The 23,686-nt window shown below is 34.6% G+C and overlaps 1 pseudogene; it reads right to left on the reverse strand.

Annotated features, from left to right (window-relative positions):
• Window positions 1–13,650: 13,650 nt before the first annotated feature.
• The window catches only part of LOC114048306, a 45,812-nt pseudogene continuing 35,776 nt past the window's right edge, over window positions 13,651–23,686 (reverse strand).

Below are 23,686 nucleotides of genomic sequence, written 5' to 3' on the forward strand. Positions count from 1 at the left end.
AAACTAGAAAAAGAAGAAATTAAAAATCCTGAATTAAACACTGAATTGGAAATCCTGAAAATCAAAGGAGAGATTAATAAAATTGAAACTAAGGAAACCATTGAACTAATAAATGAAACTAGAACCTGGTTTTATGAAAAAAATAAAATAGACAAACCACTGATTAATTTGGTTTAAAAAAAGGAAAGAAGAAAACTAAATTACTAGTATCAAAAATGAAAGGGGGTGAATTCACCACCAATGAAGAGGAAATTAAGACAATTGTTAGGAGGTATTTTGTCCAATTATATGCCAATAAATTTGACAATCTAAATAAAATGGATGAATATTTACAAAAATGTGAACTACCCAGATTAACAGAAGAAGAAATAAAATACTGAAACAACTCATTCTTAGAAAAAAAAAATTGAACAACCCATCAATGAACTTCCTAAGAAAAAATTCCCAGGACCAGATGCTAATTCTACCAAATATTTAAAGAACAATTAATCCCAATACTATATAAACTATTTAGAAAAATAGGCAAAGAAGGAGTCCTACCAAATTCCTTTTATGACACAAATATGGTGCTGATACCTAAACCAGGAAGATCCAAAACAGGGAAAGAAAATTATAGACCAACTTCCCTAATGAATATTGATGCAAAAAAATTAAATAAAATACTATCAAAGAGATTAAAGCAATATACCACAAGGATCATATACTATAACCAGGTGGGATTTATACAAGGAATGCAGGGCTGGTTCAATATTAGGAAAACTATCAGCGTAATTGATCATATCAATAAGAAAACCAACAGAAATCACATGATTACAGATTTAGAAAAAGCCTTTGACAAAATACTGCACCCATTCCTTTTAAAAACACTAGAGAGCATAGGAATAAATGAAGCTTACCTTAAAATGATATGTAATATTTATCTAAAATCACCAGCAAGCATTATCTGAAATAGGGACAAACTAGAAGCCTTCCCAATACAATTAGGGGTGAAGCATGGCAGCTAGGTGGCACAGTGGATAGAGCACTGGCCCTGAAGTCAGGAGGTCCTGAGTTCAAATCTGGCCTCAGACCAAACATTTGACACTTACTAGCTGTGTGACCCTGGGCAAGTCACTTAACCCCAATTGTCTAAAGAAAAAAATAAAAAAAGTTAAGGGTGAAGCAAGAATGCCCATTATCACCTCTATTATTTAATGTTGTGCTAGAAATGTTAACTATAGCAATAAAAGAAGAAAAATAAATTAAAGGAATTAGAATAGGCAAAGAAGAAACAAAACTATCACTCTTTGCAGATGATATGGTATTATACTTAGAAAATCCTAGAGAATCAATTAAAAAACTACTTGAAATTATCACCATCTTTAGCAAAGTTGCAGGATACAAAACAAACCCACATAAATCATTAGCATTTCTACATATTACCAACAAAGTCCAGCAGCAAGAGATAGAAAGAGAAATTCCATTTAAAAAAACTGTAGACAGTTGGGTATCTACTTGCCAAGGCAAACTCAGGAACTATATGAATACAACTATAAATCACTTTTTACACAAATAAAGTCAGACCTAAACAATTGGAAAAATATTAATCACTCATGGGTAGGCCAAGCCAATATAATAAAAATGACAATTCTATCTAAATTAATGTATTTATTCAGTGTCATACCAAACTATCAAAAAATTATTTTATAGAGTAAGAAAAAATAATAACAAAATTCATCTGGAAGAACAAAAGCTCAAAGATATCAAGGGAATCAATGAAAAAACGTGGGAAAGGAGGTGGTCTAGCTGTACCAAATTTCAAACTGAAAGCAGTAATTATCAAAACAAACTGGTACTGGCTATGAAATAGAGAGGTGGATTAGTGGAATAGGTTAGGTACAAATTACATTATAGTAAATGGCCATAGTAATCTAGTACATGATAAACCCAAAGATCTGAGCTTTTGGAACAAAAACTCATTATTTGACAAAAACTGCTGGGAAAACAGTATGGTGAAAACTAGGTATAGGGCAACATCTCACCACCGTATACCAAGATAAGGTCAAAATGGGTACTTGATTTACATATAAAGGGTGATACCATGAGCAAATTAAGTGTGCATAGAATAGTTTCTCTGTCAGATTTATGGATAAATTCTTATTTGTGGATAAATATCCTAAATTCTTTAGGACCAAAGAAGATATAGAGAGCATTACAAAATGTAAAATAGATAATTTTGGTTATATAAAATTAAAAATGTTTTGCCCAAACAAAAACAATGCAACCAAAATTATAAGGAAAGAAGCAAAATGGGAAGTTTTTTTGTGTAAAGTATCTCTGATAAAGGCCTCATCTCTCAAATATATAGAGAATGGAGTCATATTTATAAAAATACAAGTCATTACCCAAATGAGAAATGGTCAAAGGATATGTAAACAGACAGTTTTCAGACAAAGAAAGCTATTTATAGTCATATAAAAAATGCTCTAAATCACTATTGATCAGAAAAATGAAAATTAAAACAGTTCTGAGGTACCACCTCACCCCTATCAGAGTGGCTACTATGACAAAAAAGGAAAATGTTGGATGTTGGAGGGGATGTGGGAAAAATGGGACACTAATGCACTGCTGGTGGAGTTGTGATTCTGAAGAGCAATTTGGAACTATGACCAAAGGGCTATAAAACTGTGCAAACCCTTTCATCCAGCAATACCACTGCTAGGTCTGTGTCCCAAGACATTCAAAAAAAGGGAAAAGGACCTATTTGTACAAAAATATTTATAGCAGCTCTTTTTGTGGTGGCTAAGAATTAGAAATCAAAGGGATGCCCATCAATTGGGGAATGACTAAACAAGCTATGGTATATGATTGTAATGGAATATTATTGTGCTATAAGAAATGACAAGCAGGATGATTTCAGAAAAACCTGAAAAGACTTACATGAACTGATGCATAATGAAGTGAACAGAACCAGGAGAATGTTGTATACAGTAACAGCAATATTGTTTGATGAAGAATTGTGAATGACTTAGCTATTTTCAGCAATATAATGATCCAAGAAAATTCCAAAGGACCATTGATGAAGCATACTATTTGCCTTGAGAGAAAGAACCAATACTGTCTGAATATAGACTGAAGGATGCTATTTTTCACTTTTTCTTACTTTTTCTTTTGTTTGAATCTCCTTGTACAAAATGACAAATATGGGAATGTTTTCCATTATTGAACATGTATAACCTACATTTGATAGCTTAACATTTCGGGGGGCGGAGGGGGAGGGCTTGGAGGGAGAGAGGGAGGGAGGGAGGGAGAGAATTTGGAACTCAAAACTTTAACTAAAATGTTAAAGAAAAAAATGTAAACAAAATCCTATCAAACAGACAACAATAATTTATCTAAGAAGTCATTCATTATGACCAACTGGAATTTATACCAAAGATGTAAGGATGATTCAATATTAGGAAAATAATTAATATCATTAATCTAAATGGATATGCCAACTTAATATTAAAGATCATACTATCCAGAATTAGAAGTAGATCATATACCTCTCACATCTATGGGTTGCAGATGTATTTTTAACCAGACAAGAAATAGAGACAATTATAAAAGTTAAAATAGATAACTTTGATTACATGCAAAGGAAAAAAGTCTGCATGGACAAAATTATATACCTGGATAAGAAGGGAAATAGTTAAGTGGGAAAAAAATCTTTGTATTAAAATTTTCTGATGAGTTTACATCTCAGATATATAATCAATAAATACAAAAAGTATTGCATATTTTATTTTCCCTGTGCTCAAAATGCCTTCTCCTCCCATCTCTACATGTAGATATTCTACGCATCTTTCAAGACCCTACTGAAATAAGACGTTTTTCCACAAAGCTTTCTAGACTTGCTGAGCTAAATATGTTCTGTGCCTGCTATCAAATTCCATAACAAGTCTGTTGATACAGCTTATATACTTAGGACTTTCTACTTTTAATTATTGTTATCTGTGTAATATCCACATGTGACTCATTTAGGGAAGGACATGGACAAGAGTTGCACAGGATGAGCAGGCATGGATGGGTTGTGATCTGAATTATTTAAATGAGTACTTGAATTGTTGAGATCATTGATCTTTGGGGGAATTGTAGTACTGAAGTATATATTTCCACAAGATAATAAGGAAAAACTCTTTAAAAAAATTTTACTCTCCCTCTGGACATAAGTACAGTGTTTTGTACATAGTAGTCTTTAATAAATATTTGTCAAATGTTGAATGACAATGAACAAGAAAGGGAGCACCTTAGAACAATGAGTTTGAAATGAGGAAGTGGAATAAAGGCAGGGTGAAAAAAAGAGCAAAAGAAAAATTATAAACGATGGGAAAAAAGGAAGTACATGTTCTAGTTTAGAAAGATTAAATCCACAAGTTACATTTTAAAAGTAAGCTATAAACATAAATCCTCACAAAAACAAAATGAAAATGCATATCATTATGACTATGAATGCTAAAACTAATGTCAATTTTTCTTTTACTTGTGAAACCTGCCTCCTGCAGAACCTACAATAACTATTGCTGCATTTTAAAGAACCAAATGTTGTGGAAATGAAAGTTTTAACTGTCAGTTTGAAGAGAAGTTTTAGGGTGGTGGCTTTAGAGAAGTAAAAGAGATTGTCATGGCTTGAAAGAAGCTGGAGAGGAAGGACAGAAAGAAGACAGAAAGATTTTCTTTCTTAATGGAACAATTTTAACCTTTATCTTACAAAGAAGATAAAGAAAATCCCTGACAAGAGACTTTGCTTGGTATCTTGAGTGAACTGAATGATGGAACTGTCTTTCCAGAAGAATGCAGAAGTTGCCTGCCTTTAAAGTTATCATTCTTATAGCTAAATATTGTTACTAGTTTTTTTTACATATCTATAATTATTGATTATATAGTTAAACATTATATAGTCAGTAACTAATATTTATTTAATCTTAACAGATTAAAGGGTTATCTATATGAAATGACTATATACTATTGGGGAAAAATATTTCTTCTGGCTATTAAACAAACTGGAGTGGGGCTCTAAGATTAGTTGATTTGCAGATTATGCTAAAATTTTGTTAATTAATGAGGAAATATGCAAATGTTCCATTAGATTATTCTAGAACGAAGGTTGATAAGTTTGAATATGGGAACAAGATGAAGGGTGCACAACCTTTATAAGGCTATTAGAGGAGGCTGGTAGCACAGTGGATAGAGCCTTGCTCACTAGCTATATAAACCTGGACAAGTCACTTAACTTCTGCTTGCCTTAGTTTCCTCAACTGTAAACTGGGATAATAATAGCATCTTTCTCATAGGGTTGTTATAAGGATCAAATGAGATAATATTTGAAATAGTGCTTAGCATAGTATGTGGTACACAACAGGTGCTACATAAATTCTTATTCCCTTCACTGTTTTTGAAATACATAGGATGGAAAATTTTTAATCTTTTTTTTTTCCATTTCCCATAGGGAAAGAATTATATAGATGAAGTTCTTGATAGTACTCTTGATGAATAATGACAGTAACTTTTCTTTTTTACTGTTTAATGCAATATTTATTACACATGATTATTTTATTTTTAGCACTATAGAGACTATATTTTAAGAATAGTTTAGCATTACTGTTTTTTCAAGTTTAAATGTGTTTTAAAGATGGGTATTAATATATTTAATATATGTAGTACTTTTGGATTAGAAATTCAGAAGAGTCTCCTAATTATAATAGTGGGCCCAGAGCATAAAAATAAGGACATTATATGATCAAGGCAGTGGAGGAGAGGAAGAGTTGAAGACGAGCTAATTCCCCAGATTTATGTAGAGGAAAATCATATTTGCTCTTGAGCTGCACAATGCAGTCTCATCTGTGAATAAATTCCAGATTTGACCTTGTATTTGGAAGATTATAATGTTAGATTAGGTTTGGGGAGTACACTTAGTCAGTACTCTATAAATTTTGAATCAAAATAGTCTATTGGATCATTTGAAAAAATACCAAGTAATTGAACAGTAGGGAACAGTTTCTGTGAACTAATTTATGCACTCCCTTCTGAGTAGGAGTTAGTCAAGAACTTAATAAGAAAAGAGGTCCTGACAAGGAAGTTTAAAAAGTATTTGGGGTAAAAATGGCAGGGAAGGAGTTCAAAGCTAGTTCTATTTTATCAGAAGTGAACAGTTTATCCAAAGGTAGGATAGAAGCTGGGTGAAAGGCAAGGGATAGTTGCCTTGTTACATAGAGGAACACTATGACAATTCTGGGATAGTTCCCCTGAATTGCACAGAGCAACTGCATATATACATGGGCTCCAGATAAAATTCCTTATTACAGACAACAAAGATAAAAGCAGATTAGGAACTTTCTTATTAAAGAACTATTGCTTTCCTGAGGAAAACTTTACACAGGTCTGAGACAAGCATGCTATATATCTTCTATAGGGCTTATTTGAGGAAAAGCCTTAAAGGCCCTGTAATTGAAAACCTGCAAGATATAAGGAAAAGAAACTCTATAGTCAAGTATTTGGAATGCATGCAAAGACTTGAGTTCTTCTATAGCCATTTATAATGGTGATTGCTAAGTTTGGCAATATCATTCAGCACAAAGGAGAACTGCCATTCAAATTCCTTTCATGAGTGGATAGCAACTTATCCAGATTGGTGGATTTTATATTATTGGTGGGTTATATCCCTTGAAGTCATGCTCAGAATAATCCAAGTAATCAATAGATAAAGGGGATAGAGGAAGGTGGCTCTAAATATATCCATATTTTTCCTGAGGAATGTTACAATATGAAACAATCAATGAGCTGTAGTGACTCGACAGACCGTATGTCTGGCTTGACTCGGGCCAGTCTCCTGGCATTTTTGGTCTGAAATTGAAACAAAATAAGACATATGTAATCTGCCTAACAATTAAAAAATATAAGATACTTAGCCATAGCAGAGAAAGGCAGGAATAAGCATTTATATAACCCCTATGTATCAGGCACTGGGCTAAGCACTTTTACAAATATCAGTTCATCTGATCCTGGGGGTCACACACCCTGGTTGATCTACCTTAGTTGTGTCAAACAGCCAAGGGGATGGCTTAGGAAACTCTAATGAATATTGGATAACAATGACAGAACTTCATTCCTCTTCATCATTATCACCAATTCAGGAAATGCCTCTTGCTGCCATTTGGATGCTATTGACGGACCCAGGAGTTCAAACCTACAAGGCCGCTACAAAGACTAGCGATACCCAGCTCAAGATTGCCCACCTATACTTAGGAGAGAGATATAAAGTTTAAAAAAAGATACCAGAGACTCAATCAATCAATAAATATTTATTAAAGACCTGCAATGTGCCAGGCACCCTGCTAAGCACTGGGGATACAAAACGAGACAAAAGACAGTTCTTGCCCTTAAGAACTTTACAATCTAATGGGGGAGACAACATGCAAACAAATGTAGACAAAGCAAGCTACATACAGGATAATTAGGAGATGATTAATAGAGGGAAGGCACTAGAATTAAGGAGTTGGGAAAGGCTTCCAGATGGGATTTTAAAAGAAGCTAGGGAAGTCAATAGGTAGAACTGAAAAAGAAGAGCTTTCCAGGCACGGGAGACAGCCAGAGAAAACACCCAGAGCTGAGAGACGGAGTATCTTGTCTAGGAAGTCAATTGTCATTGGATTGAAAAATATGTAGCGAGGAAGGTATTAGAAGACTGGAAGGGTGAGAGGGGGCAAGGTTATGAAGGACTTTGAATGCCAAACAGAGAATTTTGTATTTGAACCTGAAGGCAACAAATAGGAAGCCACTGGAGTTTATTGAGTACAGGAGTGACATGGCTGAACCTTCATTTTAGGAAAATCACTTTAGTGGCTAAATGGAGGATGGATGAGTGGGGAGATATCATAAGCAGGCAGACCCACTAACTGGCTATTACAATAGTCCAGGTGTGAGGTGATTAGGGCTTTCATAGACTCAAGGTCAGATTGTTCTATTTCCTGTATGGAAGCAGTGGCTATTTCAACTATGGAGGAGGGAGCCTTAAGCTTGGGGCCTGGCCTATGCAGAAGCTCTTAACTGGAAATTTTAAAAATGACAGAGATGCAGAGAGACAGAATTATAGTTCACAATTCCCAATAACAGTTCACAGTTTAGCAGTGAGAATGGAAGCTGTCTCTCTTTTTAAACTTAAACCTGATTTTGTCCTCAGAAAATCGACTGCAACTGGAGCATTTGTTTATTTCAGTCCTTCTTCTCCAGTAGAGTATACCCACTATTATGCCTAGTCTCTCTCACTTATCTTTGGTCTCTTACTTGTCTTCACCCTCTCTCTACCTCTGCTTCCCTACTACCTACAAGCATAGATATCCTCAAAAACCCTCACTTAATCCATCCACCCCTGATATTCTCTCTCTCTTTTCCATTTCTTAGAATGTGATCTACAATCAATGCCTCTTTCCCCTCACTCTCTTTTGAAATTTCTTCAGTTTGGCTTCTGACCCTATCATTCAACTGAATCTTCTCTTCAGATACTAATGATCTCTTAATTTCCAAAGCTAATGGCCTGTTTAAAATATTAATTCTTCTTTACTTTCCTAAAGCTTTTTGACACTGTCAATCATTCTCTTCTTGATATTCTCCTTTCTTTGATTTTTGTGATAACTGCTTTCTTCTGGTTCTACTATTGGTCCCATGTGGGAGTATCCTGTATTGTCCTATTCTAGATCTTCATCCAGGTCACACTTGTTAACTGTTTGGTGTCCCCCAACACTCTATCAGTGGCCCTCTTCTCTTCTCCTTTTATACTTATTTCACTTAGTGATCTCATCAGCTCCCATAGATTTAATAATCATTTCTATGCAGATGATTCTCAGATTTATTTATTTGCCCCTAACCTCTGTCCTGATCTCTAGTCTTACATCTCTAACTGCCTATTAGACATCTCAAACTAGATTTCTCACAGACATCTTCAACTCAACATGTCCCAACCTCAATTCATTATTTTTCCTTCTACTCCCTTCTTTCTAACTTCCCTAGTGTTACCAATATCTTCCCACTTATCAGAGCTCACAACCTCAACTCTTCATTCTCTTTCCCTTCTCCACATTCCCACCCCCCCAATCAATCAGTTGTTACGTCCTGACATTTCTACTTTCAAAACTTCTCTTGCATATATACTCTTCTCTTCAGTGACAGAGCCACCACCCTGGTTCAGGCCCTCATCACCTCATGCCTGGACTATTGTAATAGCCTGTTAGTTGGTCTCTGTCTCAAGTATCTCCTTACTTCAGTCCACCCTCCATACAGCTGTCAAATGGATCTTCCTTAAGCACAAGTCTGATCAAATCATCACCACTTCCATTCAATAAATTCCGGTGGTTCCCTGTTACCTCCGGGATCAGTCAGTCGATCAGTATCTAATAGGGGAGAAAAAAATGCAAATAACTGTGCAAACAAGTGAGATTAGAAATAACCAACAAAGGGAAAATACTAGAATTAAGAGGGATTAAGAAAGGCTTCCTGGAGAAGGTGGGATTTTAACTATGACTTGAAGGAATTCAGGGAAGCTTTTTATTCTTCTGTATTTGTCATTTTCTCCTGGGGGAAAAATTATAGTGACTTTCCTCTGAGATTACCTCCAATTTATCCTGGATATAGCTTGTATAATATATATTTTATATTCAATGAGTGACTGTGACATCTTCTGTTCAGCTTTTAAGGCACGTCACAAGTAGGCTCCTTCCTACCCTTCCCTTCTTCTTACCTTACTCCCTCTTCCACATACTTTTCAATTCAGTGACACTTGCTTCCTTGTTGTTCCTCAAACAAAATAGTCCATCTCCTAACTCCTGCCATTTTTACTGGCTCTCCTTCATGCCTCAAACTCTCTTCCTTCTTTTTTTCTGCTTCTTGGATTTCCCAACTTCATTCAAGTCTCAGCTAAAGTCCCACTTTCTGCAAGAAGCCTTTCTCAGTCCTCCCTATATTTTGTTCCTTTCCTCTGAGATTATTCCAATTTATCCTGTATCTTTTTTGTTCATACTTGTTTGCATGTTCTCTCCCCCGTTAGACTGCAAGCTCCTTGAAATCAGGAACTGCTTAATTTTAAAAATTTATTTATTCATTCATTCATTTCTTTGTTTTTGCCTTTCTTTGTATCCCTAATGCTGAGCACAGTGTCTGCAGTAGGTGCTTAATAAATGCGTGCTGACCTGACTTGTTCATATCCTCAATTTCAGAAACATCTCTAGGCTCTTAAGGAGAATGAAATATTGTGCTTTCAAGTACCTTCTCTAGTCCCCTATACCAATAAGTTACAACAAAGTCCATGTAATACAATTCCCAATGACCTCTCAAATACTGTATTAAGACAAAAAACTCTAACAGTTCCTTCAGCATAGTTTTCAGACAATCCTAGGGATCTGTCTTATTTGTCTTAGACACTATTTGGGCACCTCATGCTGCCCCTCAACTGGCCAGGCTATAAATAAGCAATTATAACAAGGAGGACAATTTATTCAGTTGTATTGTAATTTCCACAAAAATCATTCAGAATCAAACAGTTCTTTCCCATCCATGCACAAATTTCATAGTGAGGTCCAAAAGAAAAAAAATCACTTTTGAACTACCAAGTCTAATTTACATTATAGGCAATTTCCTTAAAGTTGGGAAGGAGTTTCTTAGATGATTTCCATTAGCAATACAGAAACATCAGGTGATCCCAGCAAGGTCAGGGCCTATTTCACTCTTCTGCCAGGAAGCTTGTCTACTACAAGCTCTGTAAGCATTTAAATAGTGGAAGGTCCTCTAGAAGAAACTTAAGACTGTTCTTCCCAAGGAGTAGTATGTGATAGGACCAGCATTTTCCTGATGAAATTTCCTTTGGCCCCAGTTTCCCTGATGCGGCTTCCTGGTCATCTAGGGGACGTAAAATCCCTCAACCATGTGGAGTATGGGCCTCTCAGACTTGGTGGGTACCTATGACACACCATATCCTATAGACACATTTCCTTGAGGGAGCAAGGGAACCCACATCTACCAAAGCTGAAGACAAGTGCCACCTTATTCAACCTCAAAAGGAAAAGTCCCAAGAATGATAAAACCCAGAGCTTCCATGTTAAAAAAAATACTTCAAGCAGCCAGAAAATAAAATAGGGTTCATTACTAAGGAAAAACAGTCAGCATCACATAAGACTTTGCAGATTCTACTATGAATGAGAGAACATCTTGAAATTTCATATTCCAAAAGGCAAAAGAACTAGGTCACCAAGAACATCTTACCATGTAAAACATGAAACAGAGGGCATTCAAACATTGTTGATAAAAAGACCAGCGCTGAATAGAAACCTTGATACAAATGAAAAAATGAGTGTCAAGAGAAACCTAGAAAGGTAAATTTATTTGAGGACCTGAAAAGAGCTTTACAATGATGAAATTACACCAAGTACTCTTTTATTTGTAAAGCAAAATTAAAAAAAAAACAATTGCTTTGTTTGAGAGACCAACTTCATAACGAAATTCTATAGAAAAAGTTTTAAAACTTTATTTGAGCTTCATGAAGTATTATAGGCCAATTTTGTAATTTCAAAGAATTTTTTTTCACTTTGTAGTATCTGAATTTAGCATTTAACTTCCATCATATAATACTCACTTCAAAAACAGTCTTCACTCATCTACTGAAATTATTTCTGTATATATTAATGAGTAATTTTCCTTTCTTTAAGATGTTTTAAGAAAGATAGCTGCTAGGCTTCTATTTTTTAGGCAATTAGGGTTAAGTGACTTGCCCAGGGTCACACAGCTAGTAAATGTCAAGTGTTTGGTCTGAGGTCAAATTTGAAGTCAGATCCTCCTGATTTCAGGGCTGGTGCCCTATCCACTGCACCACCTAGCTGCCCCTAGCTGTTAGGCTTCTAGAACCCATCCCAAGTACTTCTTCTCTGAGTTACATAAATTCACTAAAACTTCAAAAGCAATCAATTTGCAGTACAAATATTTGTTTAATAGCTATTATTCATTGCAAAACAGAATTCAGTGTAACAAATCTATATAGGGCCTCATTTTACTTAATGAAATTCTAAAATGATCTTATATGGTATTTACGAGGTTTCATCCCTATTTCATTCCCTTGAAGATGGCTTAAACAACTAGTAATAAAACATTTTAAAATATGAGTCATAGCAGAGCTCTGAAGAGAACCTACGAAGTGCTGTCACCACTGCTACTGCTTACACAACACACTTTCAAATAAAGAATTTTGTCTAAAAATGATTATTGGAGATTTAGAAAATAGTGTTTGTCTATGACATTTAGGAAGAAAATGAAAATAATCTTAAAACAATAATGAATTTTATACGACTCAGGAACTAGATCTGTGATTTAATTGTTGTAGGGAACTCCAAGATAAGGAAATTTCTTCTACCAGTGCAGGTTGGCATCTTCTCTGCCACTCATAGTTTTAAGAGATTTGCCTAGAATATTAAGAAGTAAAATGACTTGTCCAGCGTTCTACAGTTAGTGTGTTTCAGGGGTGAGTTCTGATTCCAAATCTTCTTAGTCTTTCTACCATACTGCCCCTCATACCATTCAAGATAATTGCTCTTCATGCTTTTTAAAAGTATTCAGACTTGTTTTTATAATCATTATAATCATTAATTATTATATCCCCATTACATTTAATTTTGAGGAAAAGATATTATATTTTCTTTATATCATCTTCCCTTCTCATAGCTTCCTTTAAGAGGGCTTGGAAAGATCAATTAAAAATTAAATGACCCTGTTTGCTTAAAAGTAAGAAAGTGTAAACAACAGTTAAGAGGACATTGTAGAATGGGTAAATGTGTTTTGTTGGTTTTTTTTTTTTTTACCACAGTTGAAACCGTGGACTCATCTGGTGTAATTAGAGTCTCAGTTATTTACCCACAAATTCCTTCTCCTTTCATTCTACAGATAAAACATCTATTTTTTTTGAAGGGGGGAGGGAGGGAATCATAAGAAGGAAAAAATTAAAATAAAACATAAAATCAAATTTAGGAAAAATTTCGTATGCCTATGTGATTCAATATTATTATCACAGAAATTTCTTCAGAGTCCAGCTTTGTACATGTATAACAAGCAAACCCCTCCACAGTCACCATACATATCCTGATTAATTGCCTGAAGCTCTGTTTGGGTTAAAATAAAGTTTTTTCAGTTTGGCAAGATTCAGGCACATTCAATGTATGGGCAAATTAACCCCTTTTCATCCTGTTCAGATAAAACTATTAGAGGCCTCAAAGAGATTTCCAAGAATAAAAGACAGCATGTTGAAAGAGCTCCCAATCTCAAAGGCCAATTTAAACTTGCAACTTTTATTTCTGGGAAAACTACTTTAATACTTAGTGGAAACAGGATTCCTTAATGATATTTCTTTAAAAAACCTCCAATGATATTTCTTTAAAAAACCTCCAATTTCAAAATGTCATAAAATACTTAAATTTAAACTTCCCAGAGCAAACCTCTGCTCAAAATATTAAGCATGTAAAAAATAAGCTTTTTTAAAAAAAAACAAAACTCTGCCCAGAAAATTTTTAAGTAGTTTCTCTACACATCTCAAACAAGATGACTCAAGCATCATGACAGAATTGACCATATGACCATGACCAAATTGAAGCCAAACCTTCAGTAAGATTTATAATATTCTTCCAGTGTCATTGTTTTGACTCCATCAAAGTAGTCTGTGGCCCAGATGTTGGTTATAGCCACTTTGGCAAAGAGCCAATTGTGATCTAAAGGCCAGGATTCCATTTCAGGGTGACGATTGAAAAATAACTTTTTCGCAAAGGCCATTTTCCTCTATCATTCACCTTAGTGACTGTTCCTGACAGCATTATGTGAGCACAAAGGGCACTTTGAGGATCAAATCCATGTTTCTTGCAAAAGTCAGTATGTGCCAAAGACATTGTCAAAGTGGTGTTTGGATTCACCTGCAGGTGTCCCACGGACAGCTGGAGTGGGCAGAGGCAGAAGTCAGGCACGCCGCTGCTCGTGGCCACGGGCCGTCGCTGAGGAAGACGTTGGCAAAAGGCCACCTGCGCACCCCCGGCACCGTGGAAACGTGGTCACACCGCATACCGCCAACGGCGCCACGCGTGCCCTGTCCTCGCGGGCAATAGCTTGAGCGCCTCCAGACGTCTGGGCGAGGGGAGGAGGGCCAGCGGCAGCAGATGGAGCAGCTGGAGCATCGCTGTCGCTGCAGGCCAGTGGCGATGATAGGTATTCTTAACCTCAGGTCCACGAACTTTTTAAAGAGTATTTTGATAACTGTATTTCGATATAATTCGTGTCTTTTGTAACCCTATGTATTTTATTTTATGCATTTAATAACATTATTCTGACCAGACTGCCATGACTGGGGTAAAGAAATTAGTGTGCCTTGAGAACATTAATGTCTTCAAAGAGTATTTATTGACAGAGTTGAAAAAAGATTGGCTCTATTCTAATGTTTTTAAAAAAGGAAATAAAAGGAATACACTAGTGTAGAAACTAAAAAGGAGGAATGAAATGTAATCTCTCATACTTGCAATGTTTGAGAAGAAGGCTATACAAACATGGAGGAAGGGATGGAGGGGAGCAGGCATCCAATGAACCTCACTCTTTTTTGAATCAGACAAGTAATAGCTGAACACACAGAGAGAGAAAGGAGGGAAATAAGAGGGAAGATAATTGTCAGTAGGAAATTGACAAAAACAAAACAAACTTCATTCCTCAAGAATTGATTAAAATAGTAGAGAGGAGAGGAGAAAGGAGGAAATAAAAAAAAAGAACTGGAAAAAAAGGTGGCAATTGAGGAATGACTGAACAAATTACATGAATATAATGGAATATTATTGTACTGCAAGAAGTGACAAAAGAGAATTAGAAAATCCTGAGGAGACTTTTATGAATCCTGAGAACTCTTATGAATTAATTAACACTTAATTAATAATTTTAAGTAATAATTAATTAACTCTCCTGTGGTTGTTGGGGTTATAGCAGCCCTTATGAGTATCAAGGCAATCATAAACCTGTAAATTTTTTAACAATTTGATTGTAAAATTTGTACAATTATGTACTTGTGAAAGACAAGGCCATCAACTAAGAGATGTCTGTATTCTCTCAAAAGATCACTAGATTGGGGGGTGGGGCTGGAGCCAAGATGGTGGAGAGAAACCAAGAAGTTGCCTGAGCTCTCCCCAGTTTCCCTTGGAAACAATGTTAAATCAAGCCTCTAAAAGAATTCTAGAGTGATTGAATCCATGAAAAGACAGAGTGAAACAATTTTCCAGCCCAAAATAACTTAAAAGAACTTTAGGAAAGGTCTATTCACTTAGGTAGGAGGGGAGCATAGCCCGGTGCAGGTAGTGTCTAGGCAAGCCAGCAGAAGGCTCTTAGCCACAGCACAGCACAGCACAGCAGGCAAACTGCCAGCCCCAAAACCCAGGGCACAACAGGCACAATTAGGCTGGGCTACTCTTGTGCAGGGGGCAAGCTGTCAGCCTCAGAGGCCCTGGAGCAAAAAGGGACCAGACTCCTGGACCCCAGTGCAAGCAGCTTGGGACAGTGCCCCTGTACCCTAGGACCAGAGCTCAACCTTTTAAAAATGAGCAAAAAACAAAAAAGAGCCCATAGAAAGCTACTATGATGAGAGGGAAGATCAAAACACAAACTCAGAAGAGGACAACAATGTTAAAAATGGCTACATGTCAAGCCTCAAGGGGGAATATGAATTGGTCTCAAGCCCAAAAAGTCTTCTTAGAAGCAATTAAAAAGAATTTTAAAAATCAAGTAAGAGAGGAAGAAAAATTGAGAAAAAAAATGAGAGTTACATAAGAGAATTATGAAAAAAAGAGAGTCAATAGTTTGGAAAAGGAAGCACAAAAATTGACTGAAGAAAACATCTCCTTAAAAAAAAACAGAATTGGGGCAGCAAGGTGGTGCAGTGGATAAAGCACTTGCCCTGAAGTCAGGAGGACCTGAGTTCAAATTTGACCTCAGACACATAACACTTACTAGCTATGTGATCTTGGGCGAGTCACTTAACCCCTTTGCCTAGCCAAAAAAAAAAAAAAAATAGAATTGGCCAAATGGAAAAAAAATCCACTAAAAAAAGAACTCCTTTAAAAGTAGAACTGGCCAAATGGAAAAGGAGGTACAAAAGCTAACTGAAAAAAATAATTTCTTAAAAATTAGGATTAGGCAAGTGGAAGCTAAAGTCTCTCTGAGACATCAAGAATCAGTCAAACAAAATCAAAAGAATGAAAAATATAAGAAAATATAAAATACCACATTGGAAAAACAACTGACCTGGAAAATAGGTGCAGGAGAAATAATTTAAGAATTTTTTCATAGGAGTATTGATAGCTTTGATTTCTTTTTTCTGATAACTGCTTGTTCATACCCTTTGACCATTTATCAATTAGGGAATGGTTCTTATTTTTATACATTTGGCATATTTCCCTACATATTTGGGAAATGAGGCCTTTATCAGAGAAACTTGGTAAAATTACCCTCCCCATTTCCTGCTTTCCTTTTAATTTTGGCCACATTGATTTTGTTTATGCAAAAAAAAAATTCATGTAATCAAAACATTTTACTTACTGTGATCTTCTCTATCTCTTGTTTGGTCATAAACTCTTCCTTTATTCACAGATCTGACAGACAAATTTTTTCACGCTCTCCTAATTTGCTTATATCATCTTTTATGTCTAAATCATGGACCTAGTTTGACTTTATCTTTGTATTCAGTGTGAAATGTTGGTCTATGCCTAGTTTCTGCCAAACTGCTCTCCAGTTTTTTTGGCTATTTTTGTTAGATAGTGAGTTATTGCCCCCAAAGCTTGAATCTTTAGGTTCATCAAATACTAGATTACTGTGGTCATTTGCTACCATATATTGTTTACCTAATCTATTATATTGATCCACCACTCTTTCTTAAGCAGTATCAGATTGTTTTGATGATTACTGCTTTGTAATATAGTTTTATATCTGGTATTGCAAGACCACCTTCCTTCACATTTTTCCCCATTGATTTCCCTGATATTCTTGACCTCTTGTTTTTCAAGATACATTTTGTTATTATTTTTTTCTACATCTACAAAATAATTCTTTGGTAGTTTGATTGGCATGACACTGAATAAGTAAATTAATTTAAATAGAATTGCTATTTTTATTATATTGGCTTGGTCTATCCATGAGCAATTATTATTTCTTCAGTTGTTTAGAAATCTGTCTTTGATTGTGTGAAAAGTGGTTTATAATTGTGTTCTTGGGTTCTTGGGTTTGTTTTGGCAGTTATACTCCCAAGTATTTTATATTATATGCAGTTATTTTTAATGGAATTTTTCTTTTAATTTCTTCTTGCTTGGTTTTATTGATAATATATAGAAATGCTGATCACTTATGTGGGCTTATTTTATATCCTCTAACTTTGTTGAAGTTATGAATTGTTTCAACTAGTTTTTTAGTTAATTCTCTAAGGTTCTCTAAGTATACTATCATATCATCTGCAAAGAGTTTTATTTCCTCTTTGCCTATTCTAAGTCCTTCAATTTCTGTTCTTTTCTTATTACTACAGTTAGCACTTCTAGTACAATATTGAGTAATAATGTTGACAATGTACATCCTTGCTTCATTCCTAATCTTATTGAGAAGGCTTCTAGTTCATCGCCTTCAAAAATAATGTTTGCTCTTGGTTTTAGATAGATATTACTTATCACGTTAAGAAAAGCTCCTTTTGTTTCTATGCTTTCTAATGATTTTAATAGGAGTGGGAGTTGTATTTTGTGAAAAAGTTTTTTCTGCATCTATTGATATAATCCTATGATTTTTTTGTTTTAGTTACTGATATGGTCAATTATGCTTATAGTTTTCCTATATTTTTGGTATAAATCTCACCTGATCATAGCATATGATCTTTATAATGTATTACTGTAATCTCCTTACTATTATTGTTTAATTTAATTTTTCATCAATATTCATTAGGGAAATTGGTTTATAGTTTTCTTTCTCTGTTTTTTGCTCTCCTTGCTTTAGCTATCAAAACCAAATTGTGTCATAGAAGGAATTTGATAGGATTCCTTTACCTATTTTTTTTTAAACAGGATGTCTCTTTTATTCTAGTACATTTCAACAGGAATAGTTAAGAACATCTTGGGGCCACAGAGGTGAAAGAGAGATGCAAAAACTTAAACATTTTCTCTTCTTATTTACCCCACCCCTAAATGCCATGTTATCAAACCAATTATCTCCCATCCCAAATGTCATGGATATATTTGGAGTCACAGTCTCTTATACAATCATGATCCCTCACAAAATTCACTAAATGGATACATGATGTAGAGATAATAACAGATATTACAAGAAAATTTGAAAAACATGGAGCACATTACTTATCAAACTTATGGATAGGTGAACAATTTATGAATAAAAAAGAGATTGAGAGCACAGTAATGTGTAAAATGGATAATTTCAATTATATTAAATTAAAAAGGGTTTGTACAAATAAAATAAATGTAGCCAAGATCAGGAGGAAAGGAGATAATTGAGGAAAATTTTTATAGACAGATTCTCAGATAAAGGTCTCATATCTCAAAATTATAAAGAACTTTGTTAGATCTATAAGAATACAAACTATTCCCCAATTGATAAATGGTGAAAGGATATGAGTAGGCAGTTTTCTGAGGAAGAAATCAAAACAATTTATCCTCATATGAAAAAATGCTCTGAATCATTATTGATTAGAGAAATGCAAATTAAAACAACCTTGAGATATCATTTTATACCTGTCAGTTTGGCTAAAATGATTGAAGGGGGAAGTGACAAATATTGGAGGGGATTCAGAACAATTGGGATGCTAATTCACTATTGGTGGAACTGTGAATTGACCCAACCATTTTGGAGAGCACTCTGGAATAATGTCCAAAGAGCTATTGAACTACCTATACCCTTTGACACAGTAATACCACTACTAGTTCTGTTTCCAAAGATGATTAGGGAAAAAGGAAAAGAACATATGCATTCCAAAATATTTATAGCGGCTCTCTTTGTGGTGACAAAGAACTGGAAATTGTGGGGCTGCCTATCAATAAGGGAATGGCTGAATAAGTTGTGGTATATGATTGTGATGGAATACTACTATGTTATAAGAAATGATGAGTTCGATGATTTTAGAAAAACATAGAAAGACTTGCACCAAATATTGAGAGCAAATGAGTAGAACCAAGAGAATGTTGTATATAATAACAGCAATATTGTTTTAAGAACAACTTTGAGTGAATAAGTCATTTTGACTAATATAAATACTCAAATTAACTACAAAGGACATATGAAAGAAGACGCTATCTGCATCTGGAGAAAGAACTGATAAATAAGCTGAATAAGTTGTGGTATATGATTGGGATGGAATACTACTATGTTATAAGAAATGATGAACTTGATGATTTTAGAAAAACATGGAAAGACTTGCACAAAATAATGAGAGCAAAATGAGTAGAACCAAGAGAATGTTGTATACAATAACAGCAATATTGTTTTAAGAACAACTTTGAGTGAATAAGTTATTTTGACTATTGTAAATACTCAAATTAACTACAAAGGGCACATGAAAGAAGACACTATCTGCAACTGGAGAAAGAACTGATATGTATGTATATATGTATATACACACAAACATACACACATACATATTTGTCTAATGGTAGCCATCTCAAGGCTGGGGGTGGAGGGAAGAAAAAAAAGATAAAAAAAGAAATGTACATGATAATTTTATTACACATTTAAAAGGAACAGCAAGTTGTGCATAATAGATTTGCAGTTTCATGTGCGATCATCTTTTTTATTATGCTGTGTTATAGAAATACTTATTTTATTCCACAAATTAAAAATAAAATAAATAAAAATAGAAAACAAACTTACTAAGATAAAAAAAGAAAAAGAAAAACATTGTGAACAGACAGTATTTTTTTTTAATGTAAAAGCACAGAATTGTTTTACATGTTCACACTCAAATTACTTCTCTACTTCTTTGTACTGGTTGACAGAAAATTGTAGAATGAAGAATTATTTACAAAAACCTCAAGAGAAAAAAGATGAGCTAGATGATGGAATGCTGAACAGTTATGATACCTCTGGGGTAAGTAAGGCATTGCAACTGTAAGATGAGGTGCATTGGTCCCAGTTCAAAGGTGGGCAGTTGGCATGTCTATTTTTACTTATCAGGAGAAACTGGCAGAATTCAAAGAGTAAGGGAATCCAGCAGCCCTACCAAAGCAGGCCTGCAAGTTTTCTCTGTCTCTAGTGTGTTCACTTTCCAGGTTCTGATGAGGCTAATTTAGGACAATCTGCTCTTTGCCATATCAAAATGATACCTATCAGCAGCACCTATGATAGGGATTATCTAATTTGACCACCAGCTTTTGCACACTGAACTTGAAATCTTGGATTCTTCAGCTTTATGGTCACTCAGATGGAATTCTCCAATGTAGTATTATTTGAGCATTTCATTGGTACTGGAAGAGTGTCCAACGTCTTCAAAGTTTCAGTCATATCTGACCAAATTGTTCTTCTCCACCTGGGTGCTTTCATCTTGGCTCTGTAATCTTAGAAAAGTTGTTTAACCTCTCTCACTGCCCTTGACAAATCTCAAAGAGAGAAGTTCATAACTTGAGATCCACAAGGATTGTAGATAGACTTCAGGGAATCCATAAACTCTTCCATGAATTCTTTCTTGATCATTTCCAATTTATTTATTTCCAAGGCCAGAAATGCAGAGGCCAATCTTGAGCTGAATTCCACTGCTAATCCACATGGAAATTTTGACCTGCTTGCTCTGTTTCCAGCATGGGCCTTCTTAGCAGTCTGATGATCTCTACTCCTAGGAGCTCTCCATCTTGGTACCAGCTTTTACCTATTTTTTCAAATAGTTTATATAGTATTAGAATTAATTGTTCTTTAAATGTTTGGTAGAAATCACTTGTAAATCCATTTGGTCCTGGGGATTTTTTTTCCTTAGGGAAATCTTTGATGGATTTTTCAATTTCTTTTTCTAAGATAGGGTTATTTAAGTATTCTAGTTTCTTTTCTTTTGATCTGGGTAATTTATAATTTTTTTGTAAATATTTATTCATTTCACTTAAATGACCAGTTCTATTGGCATGAAATTTGGCAAAATTGCAACTAATAATAGTTTTGATTTCATATTCACTGATGATGCATTTACCCTTTTCATTTTTGTTACTGATAATGTGGGTTTTTTTTCTTTCAATGGCTTATCTATTTTGTTTCTTTTTCATAAAACAAGTCCCTAGTTTTATTCATTCATTGGTTATTTTTTACTTTTGATTTCGTTAATCCCTCCTTCAATTTTCAAGATATTCATTTTTATATTTAATAGGAATTTTTGTTTGTTCTTTTTATAGGTTGTTTTGGCTGATGTTGTTGAATGGCCAATTTGTTGACCTCTTCTTTATCTTTTTTTATTGATGTAAGCATTTAGACATACAAATTTATCCCTAAACACTACTTTGACTGCATCCCATAAATTTTAGTATGTTGTTTCATTGTTGTCATTGTCTTTAATTAAATTTTTGATTCTTTCTATGATTTGTTCTTTGGCCAGTCATTCTTTAGGATTACATTATTTCATTTCCAATGAATTTTTAATCTATGCTTCCAAGGTCTTTTATTGAATTTGATTTTTGTTGCATTATGGTCCCAAAATGGGGCATTTAATATTTCTACTTTTTTGCATTTATTTGTGAAGTTTTTAATGCCTTAATACATAGTCATTTTTTGTGAAGGTTCCATGTACAGCAGAGAAAAAGGTATATTCCTTTCTGTTCCCATTCAGTTTTCTTCAGAGGTCCATCATAGTTAATTTTTCTAAGATTCTATTCATCTCCTTAACTTGTTTCTTGTTTATTTTATGGTTAGATTTGTCTAGTTTTGAGAAAGGTAGTTTGAGATCCCCCACTAGTATAGCTTTATTGTCTATATCCTCCTGTAACCTACTTTTTCTTCAAGAATATAGATGCTATTCCATTTGGTACACATATGTTTAGTACTGACATTAATTGTGTATGGTGCTTTTAGGAAAATGTAATTTTTGTGTTTATTTCCTTTAATTAGATCTATTTTTGTTTTTTCTTTATCTGAGATCACAATTGCTAACCCCTCTCTTTTTTATTTCACCTGAAGTATATTAATTTTAACTTAGTGTGAGACTTTTTGTTTCAAGTGTGTTTGTTATAAACAACATATTGTTGGATTCTGGTTTCTAATTAATTTGGCTATCCACTTCTGTGGATAGGTGAGTTGATGCCACTCACATTGAAAATTATGATCAGTAGCTGTGTATTTCCCTTCATACTATTTTCTTCCATTTATCCTTCTCTCTCTCTTCTTTTACCTTGTTCCTTTTCAAAAGTTTGTTTTGCTTCTGACCACTGCCTCCCTTTATCTGCTTTCCCTTTTATTATCCACAACTCCCCACTCTTTTTTTTCTTATTGCCTTCCCTTCCCTCTTGGGTAAGATAGATTTCTCTACTCAATTGAATTTGTATGTATACATATATTCTTTCCTGTTTGAACCAATTTAGGTGAGAGTGAGGTTCAAGTGTTGTCCATTCTCCTCCCCATGTTCCCCTCTACTATAAAAACACTTCCTTGTGCTCCTTTTTCATGTGGATTCTTTAATTTTTCTCTTTTTATCATTAGGCCAATTTTGTTTTTCAAGGTATTATTTTCTTCAGTGTTTTTGTGCCTCTTTGACTAAGCTGTTAATTCTCTTTTCAAAAATTTCTTGCATCATTCTTATTTCTTTCCCCAATTTTTCCTATACCACTCTTATTTCTTTCTTCCTCAAAGAATTCTTGTTGGGTTTGGGTCCAATTAGCATTTTTCTTTGAGACTTTGGTTGTAACTGTTTTCACATTGTTGTCTTCTGAGTTTATGTCTTAGTCTTCCCTGTCACTGTAGTAGATTTTTATGGTCAAGTTCTTTTTGCTGTTGTTTGCTCATTTTTTCAGGCTTTTATTTGACTTTGAACTTCATGTTAAAGTTGGGCTCTGCTCACCCTGGGTTTGGGGAGGCACTGACCCAAGATTCAGGCTCTTTCATGGTGCTGTTTTCAGAGTTAGTTTTGGGGGTCTCAAAGGTTTTAGTGCTTCTAAGGTGGCACAATCTGAGGAGATGTGTGGTCACTGCTTTTTTAATGGAACAAATAATATTTCATTTTTTCCTAATTCCATGTAAAAATATTTCTTCACTTTTAAAAAAAAAATTGATTTCCAAATTCTCTCTTCCCCTTCTTCCTTTCCTCCTTCCCTGAGATAGTAAGCAATTTTACGTAGGTTATATATGTGCAATCATGCTTAACATATTTACACATTAGTCATGTTGTGAAAGAAAAAACCACAAAAAAATAAGAGTGAAAAACAGTATGCTTCAATGTGTATTTATACTCCATCAGTTATTTCTCTGTTGGTGGAAAGCATTTGTCATCATGAGTCTTTTGGAATTATCTTGGATCATTGTATTGCTGAGATTAGCTAAGTCATTCACAGTTGATCATTGTACAATATTGCTGAAATTGTGTGTAGTGTTCTCTTGGTTCTGTTCACTTCACTTTGCATTAGTTCATGTAGGTCTTTCCAGGTTTTTCTGAAAGCATCCTGATCAT

Source organism: Vombatus ursinus, unplaced genomic scaffold (genome assembly GCF_900497805.2).
Source record: "Vombatus ursinus unplaced genomic scaffold, bare-nosed wombat genome assembly UNPS02014792.1, whole genome shotgun sequence".
Taxonomy (NCBI): Eukaryota; Metazoa; Chordata; class Mammalia; order Diprotodontia; family Vombatidae; genus Vombatus; species Vombatus ursinus.